Here is a 14,416-nt window from a genome sequence, read left to right on the forward strand (position 1 = left end):
TTAGTGTATAGTTAGTTCTTTTTTTCATCTCTTGCATTTCTTTTTTGGAAGATCTCATTCTGAATGGACAGGTTGAGAGGTAGATGGGATTGTTTTCACAACTGCCTAAAGATAGATACAAACCTCAGACTACAGTAAGAAGTTAGAAATACTCAAACAATTGTTTTATGTCTTCTCTGCTTTCACTTGAATTTAAAGTTCTAGGGGGGAAATGGTGACCTTTCTTCATTTATTGAATGTTCCTATGTAGGAATAACCAGGGATGATCTTTACATAAGATGACCACGTTTCAGTAACTTTGATCCAGCTCAGAATAATGCTGCCCTCAAGTAACAAATTCATTTTTTTCTTGCTATCTTTGGGATAAGTAAGTGAATCTGAATTTATGATTTGTTGTTGTTGTTGTTGTTAGTAGCTTATTTATTTTTGGCTGTGCTGGATCTTTGTTACTGCAAGAGGGCCTTCTCTGGTTGTGGTGAGCCAGGGCTATTCTCTAGTTGTGGTGCATGGGCTTCTCATTGTGGTGGCTTCTCTTGTTATGGAGCACAGGCACGACAGCATTGCAGGCTTCACTAGCTCTGAGGCATGGACTCAGTAGATGTAGTGCTTGGGCTTAGTTGCTCTGTGGCATGTGCAATCTTCCTGGACACAGATTGAACTCATGCCTCCTACATAGGCAGGCAGATTCTTGACCACTGGACCACCACGGGAAGTCCATATGATGTTTTGTTTTTTAAAAAAGATATGTAAGAACATTTTTAAAGAATAATTTAAACCTATTTCATCCTGAAAACTTATTGCAGACTGCAGACTTTCTCCTCTAAAATATATTTCAAGGTTAATTTCTTCTTCTTCCCCTTCCTTTTTTTTTGCAGCTCTGGAAGACAGTGTTCAATGTGGTAGTCTTTATTTACATTAATGAAACTCTTTTTATATTTTCACAGGTGTTTAAACATTTTGTTTTGTAATAAAAATAAATTATTTGTCTCATTGGAAAAAAAAGGCAGTCTTCCCTGTAGAAATGTTTTGAGGAATAAAATAAGTAAGATTTCATTATTCTCCCAAGTAAAACTTAAAGTTCAAATCAAGCACTTAGTTTTGAAAGTTCAAGGTGTATTATGGGCACAACCTCAATGCCAAAGAGCGAACTCTGAATTGATCCTCCATAGAAAGCAATCATATAATTTCAAGTCAGTATATATAAGTAATCATAAGGGATTTGATTTAGGTCATACCTGAATGGTCTAGTGGTTTTCCCTGCTGCTAAGTCACTTCAGTCGTGTCCGACTCTGTGCGACCCCATAGACGGCAGCCCACCAGGCTCCCCCGTCCCTGGGATTCTCCAGGCAAGAACACTGGAGTGGGTTGCCATTTCCTTCTCCAATGCATGAAAGTGAAAAGTGAAAGTGAAGTCGCTCAGTCATGTCCGACTCTTAGCGACCCCATGGACTGCAGCCTACCAGGCTCCTCTGTCCATAGGATTTTCCAGGCAAGAGTACTGGAGTGGGTTGCCATAGGAAATGGCAAATGGCAACCCACTCCAGTACTCTTGCCTGGAAAATCCTATGGACAGAGGAGCCTGGTACTTTCTTCAATTTAAGTCTGAATTTGGCAATAAGGAGTTCATGATCTGAGCCACAGTCCGCTCCCGGTCTTGTTTTTGCTGACTGTATAGAGCTTCTCCATCTTTGGCTGCAAAAAATATAATCAATCTGATCTCAGTGTTGACCATCTGGTGATGTCCATGTGTAGAGTCTTCTCTTGTGTTGTTGGAAGAGGGTGTTTGCTATGACCAGTGCATTCTCTTGGCAAAATCTATTAGCCTTTGCCCTGCTTCATTCTGTACTCCAAGGCCAAATTTGCCTGTTACGCCAGGTGTTTCCTGACTTCCTACTTTTGCATTCCAGTCCCCTATAATGAAAAGGACATCTTTTTTGGGTGTTAGTTCTAATAGGTCTTGTAGGTCTTCATAGAACCGTTCAAGTTCAGCTTCTTCAGCATTACTGGTCGGGGCATAGACTTGGATTACTGTGATATTGAATGGTTTGCCTTGGAAACGAACAGAGATCATTCTGTCGTTTTTGAGACTGCATCCAAGTACTGCATTTCGGACTCTTCTGTTGATCATGATGGCTACTCCATTTATTCTAAGGGATTCCTGCCCACAGTAGTAGATATAATGGTCATCTGAGTTAAATTCACCCATTACAGTCCATTTTAGTTCGCTGATTCCTAGAATGTCAACGTTCACTCTTGCCATCTCCTGTTTGACCACTTACAATTTGCCTTGATTCATGGACCTAACATTCCAGGTTCCTATGCAATATTGCTCTTTACAGCATCGAACTTTGCTTCTATCACTAGACATATCCACAGCTGGGTATTTTTTTTGCTTTGGCTCCATCCCTTCATTCTTTCTGGAGTTATTTCTCCAGTGATCTCCAGTAGCATATTGGGCACCGACCAACCTGGGGAGTTCATCTTTCAGTGTCCTATCTTTTTGCCTTTTCGTACTGTTCATGGAGTTCTCAAGGCAAGAATACTGAAGTGGTTTGCCATGCCCTTCTCCAGTGGACCACATTCTGTCAGACCTCTCCCCCATGATCCATCAGTCTTGGGTGGCCCCACACAGCATGGCTTAGTTTCATTGAGACAGACAAGGCTGTGGTTCATGTGATCAGATTGGCTAGTTTTCTGTGATTATAATTTCAATGTGTCTTCCCTCTGATGCCCTCTCACAACACCTACCGTCTTACTTGGGTTTCTCTTACCTTGGACGTGGGGTATCACTTCATGGCTGCTCCAGCAAAGTGCAGCCGCTGCTCCTTACCTTGGACAAGGGGTATCTACTCACGATGGTTCCTCCTGACCTTGAATATGGAGTAACTCCTCTCAGCCCTCCTGGGCCCACTCAGCCGCAGCTCCTTGGACCTGGGGTAACTCCTGTCGGCCGACCCCGGCCTCGAGCACGGGGTAGCTCCTCTCGGCTGCCGACCCCGGCCTCCAGCCCAGGGTAGCTCCTCTCGGCCGCTGCACCCAGCCTTGGCCGTGGGGTAGCTCCTCTCGGCCACGCTTCTGCGCGGTCCGTCGCAGCTGCCGCATCGCAAGTATGACCTAAATCAGATCCCTTATGATTATACAGTGGAAGTGACAAATAGATTTAAGGGACTCGATCTGATAGACAGAGTGCCTGAGGGACTGATTTCCTTTAGGGTCAACTGGTTGGATCTCCTTGCAATCCAAGGGACTCTCAAGAGTCTTCTCCAACATCAGAGTTCAAAAGCATCAATTCTTCAGCACTCAGCTTTCTTTATGGTCCAACTCTCACATCCATACATGACTACTGGAAAAATCATAGCTTTGACTAGACAGACCTTTGTTGGCAAAGTAATGTCTCTGCTTTTTAATATGCTGTCTAGATTGGTCACAGCTTTTCTTCCAAGGAGCAAGTGTCTTTTAATTTCATGGCTGCAGTCACCATATGCAGTGATTTTGGAGCCCCCCAAAATAAAGTCTGACACTGTTTCCATTGTTTTCCTATCTATTTGCCACGAAGTGATGAGACCAGATGCCATGATCTTAGTTTTCTGAATGTTGAGCTTTAAGACAACTCTTTCACTCTCCTCTTTCACTCTCATCAAAAGTCTCTTTAGTTCTTCACTTTCTGCCATAAGGGTGGTGTCGTCTGCATATCTGAGGTTATTGATATTTCTCCCAGCAATCTTGATTCCAGCTTATGCTTCATCCAGCCAGGTATTTCGCATGATGTTCTCTGCATATAAGTTAAATGAGCAGGGTGACAATATACAGTCTTGACATACTCCTTTCCCGATTTGGAACCAGTCTATTGTTCCATGTTCGGTTCTAACTGTTGCTTCTTGACCTGCACACAGATTTCTCAGGAGGCAGATCAGGTGGTCTGGTATTCCCATCTCTTTAAGAATTATCCACAGTTTGTTGTGATTCACACAAAGGCTTTGGTGTATTCAATAAAGCAGATGTAGATGTTTTTCTGGAACATGGAAAATCCCAAATTTGAGGGATCCCCAGATATAGAATGAAGGATCTCTTGACACCAATGGACTGGAAAACAGCTTCTTCTTCTTTTTTTTTAAATTAAGATCTGCAGTTCTAATTTAGACCACAGAGTTTTAGAACTTTAAAAAGATTTCTTGTTTCTGCCTTTCCTCTTTCAGTTAGATAGGGTTACAGGTCATTCTCTCTTAATCTGGGCATTTAAAGATCCATTAAAGCTTTGTGTTGTGATATACTGCTGCAAACAAGCTTCCTTCCAAAAGGTAGAAAATTAAAAGAACATTCCTGAAAGACATGGTTTTCAAATTGGATGATTATATACCATTGAGGTGGGAAATAGATTCTGAATATATAGAATCTTCCTGAAAACACACAGCCCACCTCCTTGTTGCAATTTTTCAACAGCTGAATTTCCTATATTATTTTATCTGTCTTGCTTTCTATTTGTGCAGTCTAAAATACCATGAGAGGACATACTGACAGGTCAACCTGAAAGCTGGATGTTTTGCAAACCATTGTATTAAATAATGAAGTTGGGGGTCCTTATCAAAATTTATCAGAGCCTGGAAATATTCAATAGTTGTTTTATTGCAAAAGCTTTTAAATTCTGCTCAGGTTCTGAACTGATCCCTAAGTAGGTAGAGTTCTCCAGCCTGTCCTTTCCTAGGGCACCTACAAAATTAAAACCTAGAAAAGCTACTTCCTTGACTCCTGCTTTGGAGGGCGGAGTAAGCGAGGTTCCCCACTTGTAAGGCTCTACCTCTGTTTCAAGGCTTTTACCTTTGATCTGGAGTCCCACTGCTTGTCTGGCTTGATGATTTGATTCTCTCTTTTTAATAGACGACATTATTTTTTAAATTTTATTTATTTATTTATTGGCTGTGCTGGGTTTTCATTGCTGCACACAAGCTTTTCTCTAGCTGCAGAAAGTGGGGGGCATTCTCCAGTTGCGGTACTCGGGCTTCTCATGGTGGCTTCTCTTGTTGCTCTAGGGCCCTTGGATTCAGTAGCTGTGGTGCCTGGGCTTAGTTGCCCTGCTGCATGTGGGATCTTCTGGGACTGGAGATCAAACCTGTGCCGCCCGCACTCATAGGCAGATTCTTAACCACTGGACCACCAGGGAAGTCCTAGACATCATTTTTTAAAAAACAGTTTGAGGTTCACAGAAAAATTGCATGTAAAGTATAAAGAGTTCCCAAATATTCCCTGCCCCCATACTTGCACAATGTTCTCCCTATCAGCATACATACCAAAGTGGAACATTTGTTACAATCAATGAGCCTACACTGACACATCATTGTCAACCAAAGTCCACAGTTTACATGAGTGTTCATCCTTGGTGTTGTGCATCCTATGGGTTTTGACAAATGTATAATTCCATGTATCTATCACTACAGTATGATACAGAAAAGATTCATTGCCCTAAAAATTCTCTGTGCTCTAACTATTCATCCCTCCCTCCCTCCTAACCGATGCTAACCACTGGTCTTTTTCCTGTCTCCCTATTTTGCCTTTTCCAGAATGTTGTATTTTCCAGAATGTCATCCTTCATGGCTCAGATGGTAAAAAACCTGCCTGCAGTGAAGTGACCGGGGTTCAATCCCTGGGTTGGGAAGATCCCCTGGAGAAGGAAATGGCAACCCACTCCAGTATTCTTGCCTGGGAAATCCTAAGGAGAGAGGAGCCAGGCAAGCTACAGTTCATTGAGTTGCAAAGAGTCAGACACGACTAAGCAGCTAACACACAGAATGTCATATAGTTGGAACTGTACAGTACGTAGACTTTTCAGATTAGCTTCTTTTACTTATAATATGCATAAAATTCCTTCAGGTATTTTCATGGTTTAATAGCTTATTTCTTTTTAGCACTGTATAGTGTTCCATGTATGAATGTAACACAGTTTATGTATTTACGTACTGAAGGACACCTCAGTTGCTTCTAAGTTTTGACATTTATTTAGTTTTGAATAAAACCACTATAAACACTCATTTGCAGCTTTTCATGTAAACACGTCTTCAACTTATTTGGGTAAATACCAGGGAGCATGATTGCCGGATTGCCTAGTAAAAGTATGTTTAGTTTTGTGAGAAACTGCCAAACTGTCTTCCAAAATGGGTGTATCATTTTGCATTCCCAATAGCAAGGAATGTGAGTTCCTGTTGCTTCACATGTTTACCAGCACGGTGGTGTCAGTGTTTGGAATTCTGGCCATTTAGTGTGTAGTAGAATTATCAATAACCTCAGATATGCAGATGACAGCACTTCTGGCAGAAAGCAAAGAAGAACTAAAGAGCTTCTTGATGAAAGTGAAAGAGGAGAGTGAAAAAGTTGGCTTAAAGCTCAGCATTCAGAAAACTAAGATCATGGTATCTGGTCCTATCACTTCATGGCAAATAGGTGGCGAAACAGTGGGAACAATGGCTGACTTTATTTTGGGGGGCTCCAAAATCACTGCATATGGTGACTGCAGCCATGAAATTAAAAGACACTTGCTCCTTGGAAGAAAAGTTATGGCCAACCTCGACAGCATATTAAAAAGCAGAGACATTACTTTGCCAACAAAGGTCTGTCTAGTCAAAGCTATGATTTTTCCAGTAGTCATGTATGGATGTGAGAGTTGGACCATAAAGAAAGCTGAGTGCTGAAGAATTGATGCTTTTGAACTGTGATGTTGGAGAAGGCTCTTGAGAGTCCCTTGGATTGCAAGGAGATCCAACCAGTTGATCCTAAAGGAAATCAGTCCTTAATACTCATTGGAAGGACTGATGCTGAAGCTGAAACTCCAATACTTTGGCCACTTGATGCAAAGAACTGACTCATTGGAAAAGACCCTGATGCTGGGAAAAATTGAAGGCAGGAGGAGAAGGGAAAGACAGAGGATGAGATGGTTGGGTGGCATCACCGACTCAGTGGACATGAGTTTGAGTAAGCACTGGGAGTTGGCGATGGACAGCGCAGCCTGGCGTGCTGCAGTCCATAGGGTCGCAAAGAGTCAGACACGACTGAGGGACTGAACTGAACTGAACTGAGTGTGTAGCGATGCCTCACTGTTGTTTAGTGTTCATTTTTTTCCGTCTTGCTTTTATGTATTCTTGGATCCTAACTGTTTCTCTACTTTCTCCTACTGCTCATTTTCTCAAGGTGTTCTCAGTGGTTCTCAAGGTATGGTCACCAGACCAACACTATCAACACCATCTAAGAACTTGTTAGAAATGCAAGTTTGGGGGCCTTGCCCAAACCAATTGAATGAGAAGCTCTTGGCGGGGGGGTGCAAAAATCTGTATTTTTAGCAACTCTCCAAGTGATTCTGATACAAGTTAAAGTTTGAAGACATCCTTCCAGACATGCACTGTCCAACATGATAGCTTCCAACCATATGTAGCCACTGAGCTCTTAGAATATGGCTAGAATGAATCAAGATGTGCTGTAAGTATAAAATACACTGCAGATTTTGGAAATTTAGTATGAAAAGAGAGAAAGATGGTAATTGGTAATCTCATTGGTAATTTTTATATTGATAACATTGAAATGATAATATTTTGGATTGCTGTTGTCGTTCAGTTGCTCAGTCGTGTCCGACTGCAACCCCATGGACTGCAACATGCCAGGCTTCCCTGTCCTTCACTATCTCCTGGAGTTTGTTCAGACTTATGTCAATTGAGTTGATGATGCCATCCAACCATCTCATCCTCTGTCACCCCCTTTTCCTCCTGCCCTCAATCTTTCCTAGCATTGGGGTCTTTTTCAGTGAGTTGGCTCATTGGATATGTTGGGTTATTTTGGATATATTGGGGTAAAAAGATAAATTATAAAAATTAATTTCACTTGTTTCTTTTTAGTTTTGCTTTTAGTGGGGTTACCAGAAAATTTTAAGTTATATATGTGACTCTCATCATACTTTTATTAGACCACATTATTCTAGGTAGCACTAGTGGTAAAGAACCTGCCTGACAATACAGAGATGTAAGAGACACATGTTTGATCCCTGGGTTGGGAAGATTCCCTGGAGGAGAGCATGGCAACCCATTCCAGTATTCTTGCTTGGAGAATCCCACGGACAGAGGAGCCTGGTGGGCTGCTGTCCACTGGGTCGCCAAGAGTTGGATGTGACCGAAGCAACTTAGCAAACAGGCACATTTTAGACCAAAATCTATTGTCTACTTTTGCATGGCCCATGAACTAAGATGGTTTTAAATTTTAAGATAGATGGAAATAAATTTTACAAAAAATGGTATGAAAATTATATGAAATTCAAATTTCGCTGCCCATAAAAAAGTTTTATTGGAACATGTCTTCGGTTGATTTTGCTCTACAATGGGAGAAGAGTAGCTGTGATAAGGACTCTATGGCCTGCAAGTCTAAAATATTTATTATCTGATTCTTTACAGAAAAATTTGCTGACCTTTAGACTAGACTGTCAGTTTCTACATACCCCCTGGGAAAGGACCCTGCTTTTATGACCCTGTTCTTTGCTGGGGCTTCTCCTGTGGCTCAGCAGTAAAGAATCTGCCTGAAATGTAGAAGCCGCAGGTGATATGGGTTTGACCCCTGGGTCGGGAAGATCTCCTAGAGGAAGGCATGGCAACACACTCCAGTATTCTTGCCTGGAGAATCCCATGGACAGAGGAGCCTGGGCTACAGTCCATAGGGTCTCAAAGAGTCAGACATGATGGAAGCGACTTAGCACACCCACATACTGTTCTTTACTAAGCTTTTTTGTTTGTTTGGCTGCACTAGTTCCCTGACCAGGGATAGAATCCTGGCCCCCTGCACTTGGAGCATGGGATCTTAACCTCTGGACCATGGGAAAGTCCTCGCTAAATTTTAGGTCCAATTCCTTGACACTTATGCCCAATTCTCAGTAGAATTTTGAGGTTACAAGGTTTGACCAATCCATTATTTACATAACAAAGAGGCAGGCAAAAAATGTTCCTGCCTTCCAGAATGGCACTGGGAACTTACGGACCCAGCAAAAAGGAACAGGGAGATGTTCCGTAGCTTCTTTCTTCAAAGCCGGGGCCTTCCTTTCCATAAAACAAAGAGAACCCAGGATTGACATTTCTATCAGATTGAGGTGAGCCTATGATTTAGGGCTGGCCCACTTCTTTCACTACTCAGTGACACCTCTTGAATTAAAACTCTCTATGAAGTTTTGGCTACTCTCAGCCAGTTCAGATAGCTTCTGTGGTACCTTGTTCTGCCAGATCTTTTGTGGACATTGCCATGATGTTTTTTCCACACTAGCGAAGCAGATGTCTGGATCCCTTTGTGAGCATCTTGATTGTTATTCCCTACCACCTACACCAACATGCAACCAAAGCCTTGTTAGCTCAGTGAATCTTTATGGTCTCATTTTATAGGCTCCCCAAAGAAGAGAAGTATGACTGTGTTTCCAAGATGTTAATTGGTAACAATTCTTGGCAATCATGTTCTTTCTGACTTTCTCTCCTTAACCTGCTCCTCTACCCATAATAAAAACATCATTTCTTAGTAGATGGACACCAGTCTGGATTTTCTCTCTCCCCCTCTCTCTTTCTGTGTATGTCTCTCACTCGTCCTTCATTCCTTTTTTCTTTGCTCTACGGATTATACCTACAACTGTTTAACTTTCCAATATGAACTAGTTTGTAAGCAAGCTCCCTGGACATTGTAATGAAGTGAGTATCAATGACTAAAAGGGGCCTCACTGAGAGGTATTGCTCCCCATTTCAACCACAGGTCACTGTCAAAGTTAAGAAGGGGTCTTGTATCTTTGTTCACTTAAGAACTCTCTCAGGACTTCCCTGGTGGTCCAGTGGTTAAGACTTTGCCTTCCAATGCAGGGGATGCAGGTTTATCCCTGATCAGGGAGCTAAGATTCCATGTGCCTTGGGGGAAAAAATATATATATAAATCAGAAACAATATCATAAGAAATTCAATAAAGACTTTTAAAAAAATGGTCCATATCTAAAAAAAATCTAAGGAAAAAAAAAAGAACTCTCTCTTCTAGATAAGTATCTTAGATTCTGTAGTTGAACTGAATTTAGGCCCTAGGATGTGGATAAGAAGAGGTAGGAATCCTTTCCCATATGTGAACCCTAAAAAAACCTGGCTTTTCATATCTAACTCATCTTAAATATTGGGCACCAAGAAGGAAATCTATCAAGGGTTTCTGTTGGAAAATAAGCTGGGGGATCAAGTGGTCTAGTATTTGATTTTATTTATTTATTTACTTATTTATTATTTATCTGGCTGTGTCTGGTCTTAGGTGTGGGACTTGGGATCTTTCGTTATGGTGCATGGATTCTTTAGTTGTGGCACTTGGACTTAGTTGCTCCACAACATGTGGGATGTTAGTTCCCTGACAAAGGATGGAACCCACATCCCCTGCATCACAAAGTGGATTCTTAACTACCAGATCACCAGGGAAGTTCCTAGTCTAGTGTTTTATTCCAGCTCTTGTCCAAGATGATCACCAAATTTCTGGCCTTTACCTTCTCTTGGTTTCACTTTTCTTATCTGTAAAATAAAGGGTCTAATTAGATAAGCTTTAAACTTCCTTCCAACTCTTGCGTTATCCTGACTCCACATCCCCCTCTTTAACCTAGAAACAATAATCTCTGCCCTTGTCATTCAAAGATTGAGTAATGTTAATGAACTGCCAGAAATAAAAACTTGTTGAATTCCCCAGAAGAGAAAGATTCATTTAATCAGAGTAAGCAGGTAATGGAGTATTACACTTATTTTCCATATGGTTCAGTTCAGTCGCTCAGTCGTGTCTGATGCTTTGGCACCCCATGAACTGCAGCATGCCAGGCCTCCCTGGCCATCACCAACTCCTAGAGCTTGCACAAACTCATGTCCATTGAGTCGGTGATGCCATCCAACCACCTCATCCTCTGTTGTCCCCTTCTCCTCCTGCCCTCATATGGTAGTTAAATGGAAATAGTTATATACCATTTATGCATTAGCAAATATTTATGCAATTAGAATGCCCAACAATGGAATTATGATAACCATAAAATAAAGTTTTGGTTTGCCCTCTTATAATGCCTTCAGAATAGATTCCAAATTCTTATAATCATTGTACAGCACTGGAGTTATAGATGAGATTGGGGAGAATTAAGAATATATAATTAAAATTACTTCTTGAAAGCTTTGTTAACAATTTTTATTTTTCACAAAATTAGAATATAGAACAATTCAAGTTACTAGAACCATAGAATTACATAGAACCATAGAATTTTAGATCTGTAAGGGCCCTTGAAGATCATTTCACTAAATCCTCAAGTGTACAGGTTGTTCAGTCACTCAGTCATGTCCAACTCTTTGCCACCCCATGGACTGCAGCACACCAGGCTTCCCTGTCCATCACCAACTCCTGGAGCTTGCACAAACTCATGTCCATTGAGTTGGTGATGTCATCCAACCATCTCATCCTCTGTCATCCCCTTTTGCTCCTGCCTTCAATCTTTCCCAACATCAGGGTCTTTTCCAACAAGTTGGTTCTTCGCATCAGGTGGCCAAAGTATTGGAGCTTCAGCTTCAGCATCAGTCCTTCCAATGAATATTCAGGCTTGATTTCCTTTAGGATTGACTGGCTTGATCTCCTTGCAGTCAAGGGGACTCTCAAGAGTCTTCTCTAGCACCAAATATATGGATGAGAAGTCCAAATCACAGAGCGAGTGGTGCCAGAGCTGGCTCTAGAGCTCACGTTTATTTGAATTTCCCTGGTGGTGTAGTGGTTAAGACGCCACGCTTCTGCAGCAGGGGCATGTGTTTGATCCTTGATCAGGGTAAAATCCCACGTGTGGTGGGCGAGGGGTGGAGGGGGACAAAAAAAAAAACCCAAAAGACAAAACTCATGTTTCCCACAAAGATTGCCTCCTGGAGAAAGGGATGTTTATAAGATCACAATCACTTTATTTTTAACTCTCAGTCTGTAGTTAAGCCTCTTAATAATCTCATAATTATCTATTCATGTAATCATCATCATCGATCCCTGAGATAATTTCCTACTACACAGTGTAGTTTTCCTCTAAAGGAAATCAGTCCTGAATATTCATTGGAAGGACCGATGTTGAAGCTGAAACTCCAATACTTGGCCACCTGATGCAAAGAGCTGACTCATTGGAAAAGATACTAATGCTGGGAAAGATTGAAGGTGGGAGGAGAAGGGGACGACAGAGGATGAGATGGTTAGATGGCATCACCGACTCAATGGACATGAGTTTGAGTAACTCCAGGAGTTGGCAATGGACAGGGAGGCCTGGCATGCTGCAGTCCATGGGGTCACAAAGAGTCAGACATGACTGAGGGACTGAACTGAATTGATAAAGTGTAGTGCTGCTATCTTTTTGGAAGTTATCAATAAAATGTGGGTCAGATGGCACTACATTAGTAGAGGTTTTTTGTTGTTGTTGTTATTTTTATTTTTTGAAATGTATTTATTTATTTTACTGTGCCTCAAGGCTTGCAAGATCTCAGTTCCCTGACTAGACAGAGATTGAATCCGGGCCATGGGAGTGAAAGCCTGGAAACTTAACCACTAGGCCACCAGGGAATACACAGTACTTTTTTTTCTTTAAGAGATAAAATTTAAGTTTTTGAAACTAAAATTTTAAAATGTACATGGTACCAAATATTTCATTTGCATACAATTTTATCTTTCACCTAGATGTTTTAACATCATGTAGATCACTTTCCATTATGGTTTATCCCAGGATATTGAATATAGTTCCCCATGTTACATAGTAGGACTTTATTGTTTATTCATTCTATATGCTAAAGTTTGCATCTACTAACCTCAAATTCCCAGTCCATCCCGACCATCCTCCCACAAACAAAAGTCTGTTTCTGTATCATAAATAAGTTCATTTGTGTCATATTTTGTTTATTTATTTACTCTATTATTTATTTATTTATTAGACACACTGATAGCATGCAGGATCTTAGTTCCCTGCCCAGGGATGGAACCTGTGCCCTCTGCAGTGGAAGCACAGAGTCTTAACCACTGGACTGCCAGGGAAGTCCCTGGGTAATATTTTAGATGTCACATATGAGTGATATCATATGGTATTTGTTTTTCTCTTTCTGACTTTCTTCCCTTAGTGTGATAATCTCTAGGTCCATCCATGTTGCTGCAAATGGCATTATTTTGTTCTTTTTTATGGCTGAGAAGTATTCCATTGTACATATGTACCACATCTTCTTTATCCATTCATCTCTTGATGGACATTTAGGTTGTTTCCACATCTTGGCTATTGTGAATAGCCCTGTTATGAATATAGGGGTACATGTGTTTTTTTTTTTTCCTGGATATATGCTCAGGTGTGGGATTGCTGGATCATATGGTAGTTCTTTTTTTAGTTTTCTGAGAAACTGCCATACTGTTTTCCATAGTGGCTGCACCAACTTACATTCCCACCAACAGTGTAAGAGAGTTCCCTTTTCTCTACAGATGGGATATATTTGATCACTGTTATTTTTGCTCCCTGTAAGCCAGATCAAGAAGAATTTCGCCATCCTATTATCACAGTAAACACTACCTCAGCTGAGATCAGGGCTTCCCAGAGCTTTGGTCAGGGAAGTTTGAGATCAGAAAAGGTACCCCTCTTATTCCAAGACTCAGAGAGGTGATTTGTTTTGTCCATGACCACATAGCTGTTAACAGCAATTCCAGGACCAGAACTTTGACATCCAGCCTCCCAATGCTTTCCATGACAATGAAATCAACATGGTTTGCTAGTGACTGTATCATTCTTGCTCTTAGAACAATCTTCTCAGCAAAAGTTTGCTTGATTTCAAACGATGGATATTCTTCAGTGGTCATTTGGCTGAGAGGACTAGAAATTTCCCTTAACGTCACTGCTCTTCAACCACAACGTGTCCTCGTAATGCCAGCCAGCTGTTTTTCAAATATGTTCAAAGTGTTAGTAGATGAAAGAATGTGGACATAGCAATGCAAGTCTGCCTACACTTTTAGAAAACAAGTGTCTATTGCACTAAACACTACCATCATATACAAAAGGTGAACTATTATTCAATTTTACCTCTTTTGGTCTAAGGATGAAAAACTAGGAAATATCCTCATGGAAGTTGCTTACCTAGTAGTTGAGATGATAATGACTTTGATCCCACCACAGATTTCACTTCAGTTTTGCAAGATTCCTAGCTGGAAACAAAACCCCATACTTCTTAGCTTCTGCATCTTAAAGAGAGACAAGCCTGGCTTCCTGTAACCTTTCAAGTAAGAGCGAGAGATCATGGCTGTTCTCACAGTAGTCACGGTAACTATATAACCAGAAACTTAACTAATTCATAATAACTGTGCTGTGAAATAAATGTTTTAGCAGCCCTCTTTGCAATTCCTCCACTCCTGAAAAAAGATGGCATAGCTT

This window comes from Giraffa tippelskirchi, chromosome 3, assembly GCF_054371585.1.
Source record: "Giraffa tippelskirchi isolate mGirTip1 chromosome 3, T2T-mGirTip1v1.2.pri, whole genome shotgun sequence".
Lineage (NCBI taxonomy): Eukaryota > Metazoa > Chordata > Mammalia > Artiodactyla > Giraffidae > Giraffa > Giraffa tippelskirchi.